Consider the following 19,761-nt stretch of genomic DNA (forward strand, 5'->3'; position numbering starts at 1 on the left):
TCACATTAAATTTTTGCAATAAAAAGTTTTATGTTCAGTTCAGTCGCTCAGTCATGTCTGATGCTTTGCGACCCCATAGACAGAAGCACGCCAGGCATCCCTGCCCATCACCAACTCCTGGAGCTTATTCATGTCGATCAAGTTGGTGATGCCATCCAACCATCTCATCTTCTGTTGTCCCCTTCTCTTCCCACCTTCAATCTTTCCCAGAATCAGGGTCTTTTCCAATGAGTCAGGTCTCTTTATGAAAGTTTTATGAGGTTGATATCATTGTTTATAATTTTAATTGAAGAAACTCAGAATCATGAGTTTCTTCCTTTGGTTCTTCTTGTTCTTGGGCTAATAAGAATTGTTCCTTGTTATTTGAAGACAGCCAGTTGTTCAGGTCATGGCAGCTACAGCAGTGCAGAACCAAGAGTCTGCCTGGTAACATCAAGTAAGATTCAGTGATGCTAAAGAACCTGATAGCAAGACTATCTAAGGCTAGCAATATTGTTTTAATTTCTCAGAAATTTTCTAAATCTTATTTTTGAGTCTGTGGTTGCAGTGGATTTTTCCTGGTTTCTATTTCCCACAGAAATAGAGAGAAACACTGATCTGCATTGATTAAAATCTTTAAGTTTTAAAGGCACTGGGAACACAAAGATATGGTCTGCAGTTGGACAAAATAAATAAACACATTAGATTTAAGTACAAGAAAAATATAGTGATGGGTCAAAAGAACAGTAAAGGAAATGAATACTACAGAAAATAAGCCAAAATGCAGCTGGACAGTGGAAGAAATTGGGCATGCACTGAGTCTGAAGAATGTGTAAAAGGGAAACATAGAGAGGAGAATGTGTACAAAAATTACAGAGAGTAATGTGCACAAACCTCTGCTTAACTGAAAAATGCATTCATACCATAAAGCTAGTAAACCCTCCTTCTCCAATGCATGAAAGTGAAAAGTGAAAGTGAAGTCTCTCAGTCGTGTCTGACTCTTCACGACCCCATGGACTTCAGCCCACCAGGCTCCGCCGTCCATGGGATTTTCCAGGCAAGAGTACTAGAATGAGGTGCCAATGCCTTCTCTGAAAGAAAGGGAACAGTGAAATCTATTTGCAAAGACTATTTGGACTCCAGCTAAAATGCCAAATGCCCAAAAACATCTTTTTCTCTTCTTAACCCCTCAGCTGTGTATTTCCTGCTTTCTCTCCTATATTAATTCCCTACTCTTCTTCTTATTTCCAAATTCAGACTTAAATTGAAGATAGTGGGGAAAACCACTAGACCATATAGGTATGACCTAAATCAAATCCCTTAAGATTATACCGTGGAAGTGAGAATAGATTTAAGGGACTAAATCTGATAGATAGAGCGCCTGATGAACTACGGACAGAGGTTCGTGACATTTTACAGGAGAGAGAAATCAAGACCATCCCCAAGAAAAAGAAATGCAAAAAAAGCAAAATGGCTGTCTGAGGAGGCCTTACAAATAGCTGTGAAAAGCAAAGGAGAAAAGGAAAGATGTAGCCATTTGAAAGCAGAGTTCCAAAGAATAGCAAGGAGAGATACGAAAGCCTTCCTCGGGGATCAATGCAAAGAAATAGAGGAAAACCATAGAATGGGAAAGACTAGAGATCTCTTCAAGAACATCAGAGATATCAAGGGAACATTTCATGCAAACATGGGCTCAATAAAGGACAGAAATGGTAGGGACCTAACAGAAGCAGAAGATATTAAAAAGAGGTGGCAAGAATACACAGAAGAACTGTACAACAAAGAGCTTCACAACCAAGATAATCACGATGGTGTGATCACTCACCTAGAGCTAGACATCTTGGAATGTGAAGTCAAGTGGACTTTAGAAAACATCACTACAAACAAAGCTAGTGGAGGTGATGGAATTCCAGTTGAGCTATTTCAAATCCTAAGAGATGATGCTGTGAAAGTGCTGCACTCAATATGCCACCAAATTTGGAAAACTCAGCAGTGGCCACAGGACTGGAAAAGGTCAATTTTCATTCCGATGCCAAAGAAAGGCAATGCCAAAGAATGCTCAAACTACCACACGATTGCACTCATCTCACACACTAGTAAAGTAATGCTCAAAATTATCCAAGCCAGGCTTCAGCAATATGTGAACCGTGAACTTCCTGATGTTCAAGCTGGTTTTAGAAAAGGCAGAGAAACCAGAGATCAAATTGCCAACATCATCAAAAAAGCAAGAGAGTTCCAGAAAAACATCTATTTCTGCTTTATTGACTATGTCAAAGCCTCTGACTGTGTGGATCACAATAAACTGTGGAAAATTCTGAAAGAGATGAGAATACCAGACCACCTGACCTGCCTCTTAAGAAACATGTATGCAGGTCAGGAAGCAACAGTTAGAACTGGATGTGGAACAGACTGGTTCCAAATAGGAAAAGGAGTACGTCAAGGCTGTATATTGTCACCCTGCTTATTTAACTTATATGTAGAGTACATCATGAGAAACACTGGGCTGGAAGAAGCACAAGCTGGAATCAAGATTGCCGGGAGAAATATCAATAACCTCAGATATGCAGATGACACCACCCTTATGGCAGAAAGTGAAGAACTAAAGAGCCTCTTGATGAAAGTGAAAGAGGAGAGTGAACAAGTTGGCTTAAAGCTCAACATTCAGAAAACGAAGATCATGGCATCTGGTCCCATCACTTTAGGGCAAATAGATGGGGAAACAGTGGAAACAGTGTCAGACTTTATTTTTGGGGGCTCCAAAATCACTGCAGATGGTGACTGCAGCCATGAAATTAAAAGATGGTTACTCCTTGAAAAGAAAGTTATGACCAACCTAGACAGCATATTAAAAAGCAGAGGCATTAGTTTGTCAACAAAGGTCCATCTCATCAAGGCTATGGTTTTTCCAGTAGTCATGTATGGATGTGAGAATTGGACTATAAAGAAAGCTGAGCACAGAGGAATTGATGCTTTTGAACTGTGGTGTTGGAGAAGACTCTTGAACTCCAACTGTGGTGTTGGAGAAGACTCTTGGACTGCAAGGAGATCCAACCAGTCCATCTAAAGGAGATCAGTCCTGGGTGTTCATTGAAAGGACTGAGGTTGAAGCTGAAACTCCAGTCCTTGGCCACCTGATGCGAACTGCTGACTAATTTGAAAAGACCCTGATGCTGGGAAAGATTGAGGGTGGGAGGAGAGGGGACGACAGAGGATGAGATGGTTGGAAGACATCACCGACTCACTGGACATGAGTTTGAGTAAACTCTGGGAGTTGATGATGGCAGGGAGGCCCCGCGTGCTGCTGTTCATGGGGTCACAAAGAGTTGGGCATGACTGATTGACTGAATGAACTGAACTGAACTGAACCCTTCTTCAATGTGCTCTTTAGCAGAAAAGACAGACCCCAATGGACACTACAAACCAGGCTCTCAAGCTTGAGGCTTATGGTTGAATTCAGCCAATGGAAGGTCCTGGAAGAGATCAGAAGGTGAAGAAAAATAAAATTAAATTAAATTTTAAAAAATAATAATAATAGAAATAATAAAATAAAATAAGATCATGTACAAAAAAAAAAGAAGGTGAAGAAAAGAAGGAGGTCAAGGTACTTACCCCAGTCTCCTTCCCTGAAGTCTGTGGTTTGGTAGTCATTGAGTTCCTTGACCCAAGCTTGCAGTTACCATAGTTGGTTCACCTCCTACGAGCATGCTTCTCACTGAGTTCTGGTAGGAAAATGAAATCCATCAGGAAAACTTGTGAACTTCTGCTAGAGCAATCTCTTTTTTTACCCCTTTTTGCAATTGCCTCTACTTTATATACCCTTGGGTATAATGAGATCCAGACCAAGTAAAAAGTGAGGGGAGATTACAACTAGAGGAAGAAAAATTATCCACAGAAAAGATGGATAATGGAAATAAATGAAAGCAGAATTGAAAGCCAAAAGTGCAGTGTCACTGATTGACAAATGAGGTGGAGAAAACAGCAAAAGAAAAATTTCCCATTCTGTAGCCTCTTTCCAATGCTTGCTCTCTTGGCTGAGTGAAAGGAATAATCAAGGCAAGAATGAATTTCAAAACCCTGAGCAAGGTGCCCCCAGTGAATCACAATCTGAATGTCCATTTGTCTCTAACAGAAGACCCATCATTCACTTGGAAATCGAGGTTATCAGACTGATAAGAGCCAGAGAGTTATCAGGCCAACTGGAGCTCCCAGGATGCCCAGGGGGAAAAAGAAAAGGCAAGATGGATACATGTGACAGACAGGTTAAAGAGAGGCAATATAATTTTATGTCAAAGACAGCCAGTGTCTCAAGCCTCCTTCACCCTCAACTGTCCTTACAATTACTCCTGTCCCTTTAAGCAAGAACACATGTTTGACCTACAAATAGAATTCAGCTCCTCCACTCTCAATTCAGATTCTTTCCCTTTGTCTCCACACCTTCAATTTATAATATTTCAGAGACGTTTATTTTTTAACCTTACTACCATTTACAACTGTCAGGGAGACTTTGTTAATATTACCAAACTTGAAATATTTAACATTTATCTCTTTTTAAAATCAGATGTCAAGTGCATCCTGGCAATATCCCAATGGAAAGAAGAGTTTAATTTTTTTTCTTCCTGATCATGAACGAACTCCACTCTTTTTTTTCATAAATGGGTGTCTTCCCTTTTCAAAACCTCAACAATCTGGAGTCATAAAAATAAAGAGAATTGGGCTAAAGAGGGATGTTTAATTCTGGAGATAAGTCTGGCAGAAGTAGAACAAAATTGATCCAATTCCTACAAATTAAAAGGAATGAAATAGGGTGGACAAGGACACCTAGACATGCTCTGATTTGTGAGGATAAAAATTATCAATCCAAAACACTGCTACAATATTACACTCGTGTGTTAAAAATCACCAGGACTATTTGCTCCAAGTATTCATTTGTGTCCAATTTTCCATATATCTGCATAATGTGCTGATAAGCCCCTAATTCCAAGTATGAAATATCAAATCAAGTACATTAATTAGTGAAGCTGTCTAGAACTGCATCCAAAGCCAATATGGTTAGCTCTCAATTACCTGCTTTATTGGAGAGAAACAGCATCGTGGGGGATAATCCCCTAAGCATTTCTTCTTGGCTCTGGCATGTATTAACAATATACACAGACACAGGCAGATTTCTGTTTGATGATTTCTTGCTTGTTTTTTACAATGTTTTCTTCCCAGTTATTCTTCCCCAAATATAACAAAGTAATTCATCTTCCCAAAGCACAAATTGGCTCACTGTTAGCAAGGGCATGAGAGCAGGGCCATGCTCAGAATTAGATATGGAAAACACTGGCTCAGTCTTACCTACTCTTCTTTCTAGTGCTTCATTCTCCAGCTCATAAATCCCCAGATTCTACAAGGGATGCACTGTCATTTCCAGGACTTTTAAAGTCTCTCTGGGGTGGATGAGACCTAATTGTCATCTCCAACAATACCCTACCATTATGAACTGTCAAGGCAAGCATAAAATGTATTCTTTAGTATATATGCATTCGATTTAAATCTTTCAGCTAATCTATTTTTTCTCTTCCAGTTTTATTAAGATATAATTGACATTACAATACTGCATAAGTTTAAGGTGTTCAGCATAATGATTTGACTTACATACATCATGAAATGATTATCACAAGTTTAGCAAAACTATCATATTTATATAAAATTGAAGAAATAGAAAAATATGTATTTTCCTTGTGATGAGAACTCAGGATTTATTCTCTTAAATTTCATATATAACATACAGCAGTGTTATTTATATTAAGCAGGTTGTATGCTACTGCCTTGGAGAAGGCAATGGCACCCCACTCCAGTACTTTTGACTAGAAAATCCCATGGACGGAGGAGCCTGGTAGGCTGCAGTCCATGGGGTCGCCAAAGTCGGACATGACTGAGCGACTTCACTTTCACTTTTCACTTTTCACTTTCATGCATTGGAGAAGGAAATGGCAACCCACTCCAGTGTTCTTGCCTGGAGAATCCCAGGGACGGAAGCCTGGTGGGCTGCCATCTATGGGGTCACACAGAGTCGGACACGACTGAAGCGACTTGGCAGTAGCAGCAACGTTACTACCCTAGTACTTATCTAACTTGTAACTGGAAGTTTGTGCCTTTTGACCACTTTCATCCAATTCTCCCCTCACCTAGGTCCCCACCACTGCTGATGCTGCTACTGCTAAATCGCTTCAGTCATGTCCGACTCTGTGCGACCCCATGGACTGCAGCCCACCAGGCTTCTCCGTCCATGGGATTCTCCAGGCAAGAACAGTGGAGTGGGTTGCCATTTCCTTCTCCAATGCATGAAAGTGGAAAGTGAAAGTGAAGTCGCTCAGTCGTGTCCGACTCTTAGCGACCCCATGGACTGCAGCCTACCAGGCTCCTCCATCCATGGGATTTTCCAGGCAAACAGTACTGGAGTGGGGTGCCATTACCTTCTCCAGAACCCACCACTGCTAACCACAAATTTTATCTCCTTTCCCATGATTCTGTTTGATATTCATTTTTTTGAAGTACAATTGACTTACAAAACTTAGTTGCTGTTACACAACATAGTGATTTGATATTTCTATACATTTCAAAAATAATCACCATGGTAAGTCTAGGTAACAGCTGTCACCATACAAAGATATTACATAGTTGTTGACTATATTCTCCACACTACACATTTTATACCCATGCCTCATTTATTTTACAAATGGAAGTCTGTACCTCTTAACCTTCCTCATCTATTTCTTTCCTCTCACCACTCCTCTTCCTTCTGGCAACCATCTGTTTGTTCTCTGTATCTTCAACTCATCTCTTTTTATCTTCCTTATTCCTGAAGACTACTGATAGAACACAATGAGAATTAAGAGTTATGCTGGGGAAAAGTGGTCTAGTCCAGATAGGTAAATCCTCTATCTTGATATTTTTGAAAATCCATTAATCCCATATTTGTTCTATAAATAATCAATAATACGACCCATGATAATAAATTGCCCTTATCATGCAGAATATCAGCATTTTAATATTGTCCTGGGAACTTCCACAAAACAAACCTTAATCAAAATGGTAATAGGTTAATATAGGTAACAGGTTAGTAATGTTATAGAGGAGATGATTGAAGACTCTGTAGGAGGCTAAAATAAGTTTCTAAAATTAATTTTTATGTTTATATTTTCACTTAGAATACAGAGCTCTGCAGTATTCAGACAACTTCACATGTAGCTCCCCATTTCATCCATATGGTGGTCGAAGCAAGAGAAAAAGGGGAAATCAGCCTGGACGGGAAGGGCAGGTCTTCATTTCTCAATTACGGACAAGTGAGACTTGATAGTAAACAAACAGTGCATGAAGCCCAGTGATAAATATGATGAATCTTTCTAGGGAACTACACTTATTTAAGAGGGCTTCCCAGGTGGCTGAGTGGGTAAAGAATCCGCCTGCAATGCAGAAGACACAGGAGATGGAGGTTCAATTCCTAGTTTGGGAAGATCCCTTGCAGGTGGGCAAGGCAACCCACTCCAGTATTCTTGCCTAGAGAATCCCATGGACAGAGGAGCCTGGTGAGTTACAGTCTATAGAATGGCAAAGACTTGGACATGACTGAAGCAGCTGAGCATGCAAGCATGCACATACTTATTTAAAGAATTTAGAAGTAAAGTTTTAAGTCATTTAAAATATTGTTTAGGTACCACAGCTTTCTTATCCATTCATCTACTGATGGACATCTAGGTTGCTTCCATGTCCTGGCTATTATAAACAGTGCTGCAATGAACATTGGGGTACATGTGTCTCTTTCAATTCTGGTTTCCTCAGTGTGTATGCCCAGCAGTGGGATTGCTGGGTCATAAAGCAGTTCTATTTCCAGTTTTTTTAAGGAATCTCCACACTGTTCTCCATAGTGGCTGTACTAGTTTGCATTCCCACCAACAGTGTAACAGGGTTCCCTTTTCTCCACACCCTCTCCAGCATTTATTGCTTGTAGACTTTTGGATTGCAGCCATTCTGACTGGCATGAAATGGTACCTCATAGTGGTTTTGATTTGCATTTCTCTGATAATGAGTGATGTTGAGCATCTTTTCATGTGTTTGTTAGCCATCTGTATGTCTTCTTTGGAGAAATGTCTATTTAGTTCTTTGGCCCATTTTTTGATTGGGTCATTTATTTTTCTGGAATTGAGCTGTAAGAGTTGTTTGTATATTTTTAAGATTAGTTGTCAGTTGCTTCATTTGCTATTATTTTCTCCCATTCTGAAGGCTGTCTTTTCACCTTGCTTATAGTTTCCTTTGATGTGCAGAAGCTTTTAAGTTTAATTAGGTCCCATTTGTTTATTTTTGCTTTTATTTCCAATATTCTGGGAGGTGGGTCATAGAAGACCCTGCTGTGATATATGTCAGAGAGTGTTTTGCCTATGTTCTCCTCTAGGAGTTTTATAGTTTCTGGTCTTATGTTTAGATCTTTAATCTATTTTGAGTTTATTTTTGTGTATGGTGTTAGAAAGTGTTCAGTTCTAATGAGGTGGATGAAACTGGAGCCTATTATACAGAGTGAAGTAAGCCAGAAAGAAAAACACCAATACAGTATACTAAAACATATATATGGAATTTAGAAAGATGGTAACAATAACCCTGTATACGATACAGCAACAGAGACACTGATGTATAGAACAGTCTTTTGGACTCTGTGGGAGAGGGAGAGGGTGGGATGATTTGGGAGAATGGCATTGAAACATGTATAATATCATATATGAAATGAGTCACCAGTCCAGGTTCGATACACGATACTGGATGCTTGGGGCTGGTGCACTGGGACGACCCAGAGGGATGGTATGGGGAGGGAGGTGGGAGGAGGGTTCAGGATGGGGAACACATGTATACCTGTGGCAGATTCATTTTGATATATGGCAAAACCAATACAATATTGTAAAATTTAAAAGTTAAATTAAATTAAATTAAAAAAATAAAAGCTCAAAAAAGATAAAATATTGTTTATATATTAAAATACATACAAATCTTAAAGATGAAATGAGTTAAAACATAATATAAAATGACTTTGCCCTGATTTAAAAACTTTAATGGCTTCCTTATATTTAGGATAACAGCCAATGCAGTTGACATCACCTGAACTGAAGTGAAGTGTTAGCCAGTCATCCCCGACTCTTTGTGACCCCATGGACTGCAGCTCACTAGGCTCCTCTGTCCATGGAATTTTCCAGGCAAGTGTACTGGAGTGACATCACCTTAAATCCCCCAAATGCCCTGTATACCTCTTCATCAGCTCCCAACTCCTCCTCATGCTTATTCTTAGTCTTTAATTTCTAGTGCCTTTACACATGCTGTTTCTTTTACCTGGAATGATCTTCTTCAGCCTCATTATAAATTTGTTAATACCATTCTGATCTCAGGTCAAATATCACCTACTCAGACGTTTGAGACTGTGTTGTCTGAGCCTAACTTAGATCTTTCTGTTACCTCTGCCAGAGCATTCTGTGCTGTCACTTCGTAATATTTATCCCAGTGAAGTAACAATAAGAATAATAAACTCACATACATATGTGTATATGTATGTTTTTGATAATGTCTTTAATGTCTATATCCTCCACTAGATAGAAAGCTTCTTGAAGCCAGGTGCCATATTTGTTTAGATTAACTTTTTATCTTATGGAACTACACTCAGTAAAGACACAAATATTTGTCAAATGAATAAATGCATAGACATGAGTGCATACCCATTCCTATATCTCAAAATCATTCCTATATCTCAAAATCAAATCAAAATGATTCCCTATTGGGGATAGGGCTCAGAAGTATCATGCTCTCATACAAGCCACATCTATGAGTCACACATCTCTAGTCAATGTAAAACTAACAGAGTGTGACCCACAAGTCCACTCTATTAGTGTGGCTATGGCTGCTATAACAAAGTATCACAAACTGAGTGGCTTAAGCAACATAAATGTATTGACCCCGTGTCAGGTGTCAGGAACACCGTGTTCTACCTGCAGCTTCTAGAGAAGGATTTAGTCAGGTCTCTCTTTTGGTAGTTCTTCACCAACCAGATTGGAGTGGCAGTCTAACTCCAATCTTCATATGGTCTTCTCCAGGTATGCGTGTCTTTCTCTCCACATAGCATTCTTTTTTGTAAGAACATTCTATGCCAATATGACTTTGTCTTAACTAATTGCATCCATAACAATCTTATTTTCAAACAAGGGCATTTTCTGAGCTACTTGAGTTTAGAATTCCAACATAAAAGATTTAGTGGGAAGCATTTCAAAACATTATATCCACCAAGAGCCATTACACTCAGAACCTATTGTAATGTTGAACATAAATTTAAGGAGTTCCTTTTTCTTTCTGGTTTATAATTTTTCCTCCATTATTAGCTTATGAATTTATTTAAAGGTTTGTTTTTAATCTATTGAGATTTATATATGATTTTTGCATTTTTATATTAACATAGTTAATTATATAAACTAACTTTCAAAGGTTAAAGTGAAGTACAAAGTGAAGTCACTCAGTCGTGTCTGACTCTTTGCAATCCCATGGACTGTAGCCTACCAGGCTCCTCCGTCCATGGAATTTTCCAGGCAAGAGTACTGAAGTGGGTTGCCATTTCCTTCCCCAGGGGATGTTCCCAATCCAGGGATTGAACCTGAGTCTCCCACATTGCAGGCAGACGCTTTACCGTCTGAGCTACCAGGGAAGCCTACAGGCTTCCCTAGCTCCTTCAAAGGCTAAATTGGTCTCAGTTTTTTAGAAGAAAAACAACTTTGCGGTATATTATCCATCATGGATTCCAGTGATTAATATTTTATGTAGAATTCTTGTATCTGATTTTTGGAGAGACTGAAATAACTCTTTTCTTTCTTGTAAAGTCCTTGCCCAATTTTGATGCCAAGGTTATCCTAGCATTATAAAACAAGCTGAAAATTTTCTCTTATTTATTCTCTGAAAGAGTTTGTATAAATTTGGCATTCTTTCTACCTTAAGTAGTTGAAAAAAACTCACTGAGTAAGCCATGTGGGACTAAAGCTTCTTTGTAGGAAGATTTAAAATTATAGTCAGTGATCCAGTACTCAGTTAAATGTAGTTAATGCCCATGTGCCCATGAAAAAAATCCATATTCTACAGCCCTCAGGCATAGTATTCTATAGATGTTAATTTAGTCTGGTTTATTCATTGTTTTATTCACATTTATATTTACTATTTTCTCTTTTTTCTGCTTGTACTGACAGATACCTCTGAGATAGATGTCCTAAAACATCCCACAATGACTGTGGATTTGTATATTGTACTCTGTAATTCTGTCAAGCTTGGCTCTGAGTATCTAGAAGCTATATAAAATGCATACAAAAGTATAGTACTTATATCTTCTAGATGAATTGGATCTTTTGCAACTATAAAATATCTTTCTTATCTCTACTAATGTTGATTTGCATGCTTAGTCATTTAGGAGTGTCTGACTTTTTGTGACCCCATGCACTGTAGCCCGCCAGGCTCCTCTGTTCATGGGATTTTTTAGGCAAGAATCTATTTGTATATTTTTAAAAAGCTACATGTTTTGCAACTTGTTTCATGCTTTAACTTTTATCTTTTTATTTTTATGCTTATCTTTATGAGTACTGTTTTCTATTATTTCAACTGATAACCACTGTCTTACAATTGAGGTGCCTGGTACATTTATAGTCAATTTCTTACCCTTATCAAATGTAATAGGGACTATTATGCTTAATCTCTTGCAGTAAATACAAAGACCTCAGATAGCTTTAACTTTACTGGTAATTTTTGTGCATTTAATTCTTTAAACTTCATAAAAAGCTGTTATTTTTTTGTACAGTCAAATATTTTTGTATTTCCTACATATTTAGCTTTTCATCATTCAGTAATTTATCGTCAAGCTTCTATCTGGAATGATTTTTTTTTTTCCTTTTAAGAATTCCCTTCAATACCCTTCCAAGATCAGCCAGTAATGAATCTCTGTTTTTTGTTAATTTGTTTAAATGTGTCTTTAGTTTTACTTTTTTCAAAATCTTCTTGGAAAATAATTCTGTATTTGCAGTTACATTCTTTCAGCATTTTAAAACCATTATTCCATAGTCTTCCACCTTCAACTGATTCTGAGAAAAGCCAGCTGTCTCATCATTGTTAGTTTTAAAATAAGCCTTTTATTTCTGACTTCTTTTAATATGTTCTCTTTCTTTTTGGTTTTCAAGTTTTACACTGATGTTATAAGATGTGATTTTCCTTTATATGTATTTTATTTGGATCTATACTGGCTTTTACATCTGCACCTTGATCTCTTTAATCACTTTTACTTTTCATCCATTATTTCTTCAAATATTACATCTATTCCACCCTCCTATTCCTATCTTTTTTGGAACATAAAGATAGGAATTTTTTATAGCATAGACTTATTTGTAGCATAGACTTTTTAAACTTTCATTTATTCTACATGGCTCATTCTCTTTTCTGTGTTTTTCTATCACACCATTTATTGCATGTCGGTATATATATTTTCTTCTGACCTATTCTCCAATTCACTAATTCTCTTCTATTCCTTGTTCTGTTAGCTGTTGAACAAATTATAAATTTTATTTAACATGTTTTTCTGTCCCATCATTCTGATGTTAGTTTATAATAATTTCAGTATTCTGCTTAAATCATTCTGCTTAAACACAACTGAACATGCTATTCACATACTTTTAAAGCATGTGATCTATAATTTCTAGAACACATTCTTTTATTCTTTTGTTTGTCAATTTTTGCCTTTTTATAAACCTGGATATCTCCCACTAAATGCATAAGGTAGGAGAAAATATACAGGTAATTTAAGGCATTGAGTGATGTTATTTTCTTCCAAAAAGTATTTGCTTTTGTTTCCGAGCCAATTTGAAAAAGGACAGATCACCTAATTCAATCAAGAAATGAGCTGATTCAAATTTGAGCTTTATCCAGCAATTTCACTCCTGGGTATTTATACAAAGAAAACAAAAACACAAATTAGAAAAGATATATGCATCCCTATGTTCACTAAATTATTTACAGTAGTAATTATTATTTATAATAGTCAAGATATGGAAACAACTTAAGTACCCATCAATAGATGGATGGATAAAGAAGATGCATATAAATGCAATGGAATATCACTCAGCCATAAAAAAAGAATGAAATCTTGCCATCTTCAATGATATAGATGGACCTACAGAGCGTTATGCTATAAGTGAAATAAGTCAGAGAAAGACAAATACTCTATGATTTCACTTACAGGTGGACTATAAGAAATAAAACAAAAGAACAAACATTTAAACAGAGTCATAGATATATAGGACAAAGGCTGTTGCCGGGGGAGGGGGAGGGGAAGGAGAGAAGCAGATAGGGAACATTAACAGGTACAAGCTTCAAGTTGATGAGTCATGAGTATGACATATACAGTGTGGAGAATATAGTCAATAACTGTGCACTATCTTTGTATGGTGACAGTTGGTATCTAAACTTCCTGTGATCATTTTGAAATGTATAGAAATACTGAATCACTATGTTGTATAAGAGGAACTAAGATAGTGTTAAAAGTCAATGATACTTCAAAAACAGACAAACTCATAGGGGGAAAAGTCAGATTTGTGATTACCAGAGGCACAGAGTAGGGAGAGGGAGAATTGGAAGAAGGAAGTCCAAGGACACAATTACCCAGTTATAAAATAAGTACTAAGGGTGTAATTTACAACATGATAAATATATTAACAGCTGCTGTATGTTATATATGAAAGTTGTTGAAAGTACATTCTAAATGTTCTCATCACAAGGAAAAATACATTTTTTCTATTCTTTGATTTTGTCTCTATATGAGATGATGGATGTTCACAACTTATTTTAGTAGTCAAAAAAGAAACAAACTTAGGCTTTAGTCTTCATGAAGTCTGGCATGTTTCTGGCTTGATGATATGTTGATTCATATTTCTAACTGTAGCACCTCAGGAGTCCTAACTAAAAGCTTGTATATTCCCCAGGACTCTTCTTCTATCACAAACTCTAAACACAAGGGTGTCTCTACCTTCATAGGATTTTGAAAGTTTTGCTCAATATCTCAGCTTCCCATGTATCTTTTTTCATTCAACTTTTCAGGCTTTCATCTCCAGCTTTTAAATCTATTAATTCCTAGAAGGAAAAAGAAGTGCCAAATATTGCATCACCTCTTCAGACTTCCTATTCCTTAAAGACCATGACTCCTCAAGCATTAATTTTCTTGATTGCTTACTGACACTTTCAATTATATGTTTTTCTACATTCTCTGGATTTTCTAGTTATTCTAAACAAGTTGGTGTAGCACAACATTGGCAGAAACAGAGACCTTACCACTTCGTTCCTTAATACCCTCTTGGAAGAAGTGGTTTTATGTTTTATTTCCTCTTAAGATCTAAGGCTTATTTTCAAGTTTCTCCACATACACTTTGGTTCATACAAGCTAATTAACACAATAGTCTCTCAGCATTTAATAAGGATTGACCATACTTTTAGATGTTTTAAAAATATTTTTCTAGATTTGACATATAAATTGGAAATACCCATAATGACATATTAAGGTTATAACACTCATTATGTAACATCTTATACCCTTTACTGTTGCAAATTCCTCTGAAATTTAGCAACATAACCAACATTAATCTTTGATTTTGATATGCAGTCTGAAATACTGGAGGCAGAGTTCAAGGGACACAGCTTGCCCCTGCTTCCTATGGCATCACCTTGGGCAGCTCAAGGACTGGGAGGCTCTCCCACAGCCTACCTGGTAATTGGTACTGGTGGATACAGCTGAAGTTGTTGGCTAGAACACATACATGTCTCCTCTCCATATGGCTGATTGACTTCCTTGCAGCATAGCAGCTGAGTCTGTAGAGTTAAGAAGTCAAGGGAACCAGGTGGGAACTGTATTGCCTTGTATATCCAGTCTCAGATGTCACTTAGTATCATTACTGCCATTGTTACAAGTCTGCCCTAGTTAAAAGGGGAAAAATCATAGATACCAACTTCCTTATGAGAAGAGTATTAATATCCTATTGTAAGAGGGGGTGGAGGGATGAGAAATAACACCACTCCTGTTTTTGAAAAACATAATCTCTCACAGATCTTTTCTAAGAAATCTATGGACAGAGAAACTTTCTGAAAATATCTCATATTTGAATACTGACATTGATGTTAACTTTTTAAAAGTGATAAAAAAAAATCTTTAGCTAATGCTTAAATTAATCTTCTAGAACAAATCAATCTCTAGTTTTTCTATTTTATAGAAAAGGATTTCTTATGTTTAACCTGGTCAAAGTTCATATACTTAAGCATGTGAGTTTCTTATGTCTAAGAAGATGTTATTTTAATATTCTAATTTTATCATACATTAGTTATATTCTTCTCCTTAGCCATTTTCCCTGAAATGATATGAAATTATTTTTATGAGATATGTCATTAGCACTGAGTGTCAGGGGCATTTGCTAAACCTGCTTTGGTAATTTTGTGCCATTTGGATATTCCTGAGTGTACCAAGTAAACAGACCCTGCAAATTGCTCTCAGAGTCTGAGATGTGCACTTAAAAAGCTCCCCAGAGTATCTTCAAGTTCAAAAATATCACCCGCCTATAGATCCTTTTATAGTCTCTTGAAAATGCTCTTACTGTTCTTTTTTCAATGGCAAAATGGCATTTATTTGAAAGTTCTTAGGTATTTTATTACTTTAGAAGATAGTGCATATGGATTACCTAATTTTTTTAATTCTTCATTGCTGGTACACAGAAATAGATTTTATGAGTTGATCTTGTACCCTAAAACTTGCTGAATTCATTTATTAACTTTAATATCTATCTTGTATTCTTTGGGATTTTCTAATGTAGAATTTTATCATCTGTGAATAAAGATAATTTATTTCTTGCTTTTTAATTTCAAGGCTTTTGAGTTTTTTATTAATTTATTACTATTACTTTTCAAGAAAATAAAATTCAACCCTAAGCTTATCGCTCAGAGGGGATAATTGTTGATAATTTGACAGATATCTTCCTAGTTGCTTTCTTTTCATTCATTTATTCATTATTCATTCCCTTAACCACATTTCTTTTTAATTATACATATAATATGAATAGATTATATAATATAAATATATAAAAATATTATATATATTACATATATTTTTTAGAAAACTGTTCATTTCATTTAGGATTGCAATTACTTATACCTGAAAGAATTTTATTTTATCAATACTTTCTATGAACTGGCTCTTCAGTTAAGGAGGTAAGACTTTGTACACTGAAAACTATAAAACATTGCTAAAAAGAATTAAAGAAGACCTGAATAAATGGAAGGACATCCCAGGTTCATGGATTGGATGATCTAATAATGTTAAGACATTAATACTACCCAAAGTGACTTGGAAATTCACTGAAATGACTATCTAAATTCCAATGACGCTTTTCAGAATAGAATAGAATATCTGCAAATCATGTATCTTTTAAGAATTGTTTACTATACAAAATATATAACATACTCCTACAATTCAACAAGAATATAAACAACTAGATAAAAAATGGGCAGAATACTTAAATAGACATTTCTCCAAAGAAAATATATCAATAGCTGATAAGCACATCAAAAGATGCTCAACATCACTGGTCATTAGAAAACCACAAATCAAAACCACAAATCACTGTTTCACAACTACTAGGACGGCTATGATACTAGAAATAGAAATAACAAGTCTATGTAAGAGCACGGAGAAACTGAAATCCTCTGTATTTCTGGTGGGAAAATAAAATGATGTAGCCATTGAGGAAACATTGTTTCTTTGAAAAATTAAATATATAATTATTATACGACCCAGCAATTCCATGCCTAGGTGTATACCCAAATAATTAAAAGCAGGTACACAATTAAACATTTATAGTTATGTTCATAGCAGCATTATTCAAAATAGTTAAAATACAGAAATAATCCAAACATCTGTCTAGAGATGAACAGACAAATAAAACACTATGTGTGCACACACACACACACACACACACACAGTGGAATACTATTCAGCCATAAAAAGAGATGAGGTTCTGTTACATACTACAATGTGGATGAGTCTTTAAAACATTATGCTAAGTGATATAAAACAAGCGCAAAAGAACAAATATTGGATGTTTATACTTATATGTGGACTTCCCTGGTGGTTCAGATGGTAAGGAATCTGCCCACAATATACGAGACACAGGTTTGATCCCTATCAGGAAGATCCCCTGGAGAAGGAAATGGCAACCCACTCCAGTATTCTTGCCTGGAGAATCCCAAGGACAGAGGAGCCTGGTGGGCTACAGTCCATAAGGTTGCAAAGAGTTGGATACGACCAAGTAACTAAGCACACACATACATACTTATATGAAATATCTATAACAGGCAAATTCATAAAAACTGAAAATAGTGCTTACTAAGTGTTTTGAGGGGAGAAAAAGGGGGAGTTATTGCTTAATGGTTACAGTTTCTGCTTGGGGTGATGAGAAAGTTTCAAAAATATATGGTGTGATGCTTGCACAGCATTGTGAATATAATTAACACCATCAATTGTAAATTTAAAACTGCTTACAGTGCTTACTGCTTACATATATTATATATAATATGTATTATATTACATATATTTGTTACACAATTATACTTTATATACTTTATTTTAAATACTTTATCATATATTATAATACTATATTTATCAAGTAAATATGTGATATATAAGTAATATATTATGTATATAATAACCATGTTATATATATATATGTATATTATATATAGTACATACATTTTTATCATAATAAAGCTATTTGTTGCTTCAAATTGCTCTTGGTTTGGACTTTCCTATACCACCTTCCACATAATCTTGAATAAGTTATTTAGTAACCTCAAAGTATGGATTTTCTTCTCTTTAAAATATGACATGATAACAGCACCACACCTTCCTCAGAAGCCTGTGGTAATGACTTGCCCAAGTTGGTACATCCACCATCCTCCATAGATACTCACTGGGATTATTACTGACATTGTATATCTTTGATTCTGAGACATATTTTTCCACTCAATCTCATATTAGATTGTATTTTACAATGGACAGGCATATATAATGAAATATTTTTTCTTAAAAAATGTTAGTAAATATTAGTGTAACTATCAACAAATATTATCTAATAATAGAGAAAATGTTACATTTTTATTGTGTATATCTAAGTCTTTTTCAGTGAATATATACTCTTTACATAATTACAATACACTAAAAGAATTTTGAAAACACTAAGTTAAAATATAAAGAGTGTAAAATAGGTGAATAGAGTCTTGTATAAGCAATCTATAAATATTTTTCTAGAAACAATGAAATTGCTGTTCATTGGATAAAAATTAGTTTTTGCAAGCACACTTGGTGGCATGGTAACAGATTCATGGTATGAAAAATTTGCTAACATTGCATATAATATGAACCATTTTTAAACCAAAATACTAACAGTGAAGCTTTATGTTTTGCTTTTTTCTTCTGACTTCTCTGTATTTTCTTGAGTCTGAGTGAACTCCAGGAGTTGGTGATAGACAGGGAGGCCTGGCATGTTGCGATTCATGGGGTCGCAAATAGTCGGACACGACTGAGCGACTGAACTGAACTGAACTGAATATTTTTTTATTCATTCATTCAAAAGTAGATATTGTTTGTCTATTATCCACTAATCACACAGATTTTCAGATAATTTCTTTGTTAATGTTAAAATAAGTGAATAAAAGTGAATTTTGCAGAGGAAAAAAAAAAGAGTAGTTTTCCTGGATTTGAGCTATTCCATCCATGAATCATAACTCCATCTTAGCAAGTTGTTTGGTGAATTTGTCCCATGTGCCTCTGTCAGGAGTCTTAGTCCTTCCTACCTTTGAATGGTCCTACCTTTGATAAATTTTTCATAAGAACTGTTTACTTGCTCTAGTTACCAATTTGGAATTATTGGCTTTTTAAAAAATTTTATTAACTCAGTTTTTTTTTTAACTTTCTTATTGGAGTGTAATTGCTTTACAGTGTTGTGTTGGTTTGTTGTTTGTGTTGGTTTCTGTACAGCAATGTGAATTAGCTATGAGTATACATCCATCCCCTCCCTCTTGAACCTCCATCCCATCCTCCCTTCCCTGTTGATTTGTCAGTGACTACGATTAACCTTTATGTGTGAAGAAAGGATCAGCTTTCCAGTACTTCTGCCTGATTTTCAAAATGAGAGGCCCACCCTGGTCTCCCTCGTCCCAAATCTGTCTCAGTGGCTGGCTTCCTGTGTTGCCAAGACAAATTCAGTGGACCTAACACCTTTAAAAACAAGCAAATATAAACATGTTTTCTAGCTTTCACCTTAAATAATATGATTTTAACTGCACTGTAAGCTAAAATCCTCCAGATTGAAACATTTTCCTGATTTTCCTGTTCGTTCCATATGACAGATGTGTATGAAGACTATGGCAGGAGATTCTGCTGTGAAGCCAAGGTTTGGTGAGACATTTCCTTGTCTAGCAGACATGTGGACATGCAAGTCTGCATCCTTTGTGAATTTCAGTCCAATGGGCCTGTAGCATACTATGCCTAAGATAATTCTCTGAAATCTGTTATACATAAAACATATGTTCTCACTTATGGAGAGCATAATTTGAGATGGCAAGGATCCTTCACTTCCTCTCTGCGTATCATTCCTTTTTCAATGGCATGATGGCATTTATTTCAAAAGTGTTACAATACAGAACTTTTCA

The sequence above is a fragment of the Bos javanicus genome, chromosome 2 (genome assembly GCF_032452875.1).
Source record: "Bos javanicus breed banteng chromosome 2, ARS-OSU_banteng_1.0, whole genome shotgun sequence".
In the NCBI taxonomy this organism is placed as follows: domain Eukaryota; kingdom Metazoa; phylum Chordata; class Mammalia; order Artiodactyla; family Bovidae; genus Bos; species Bos javanicus.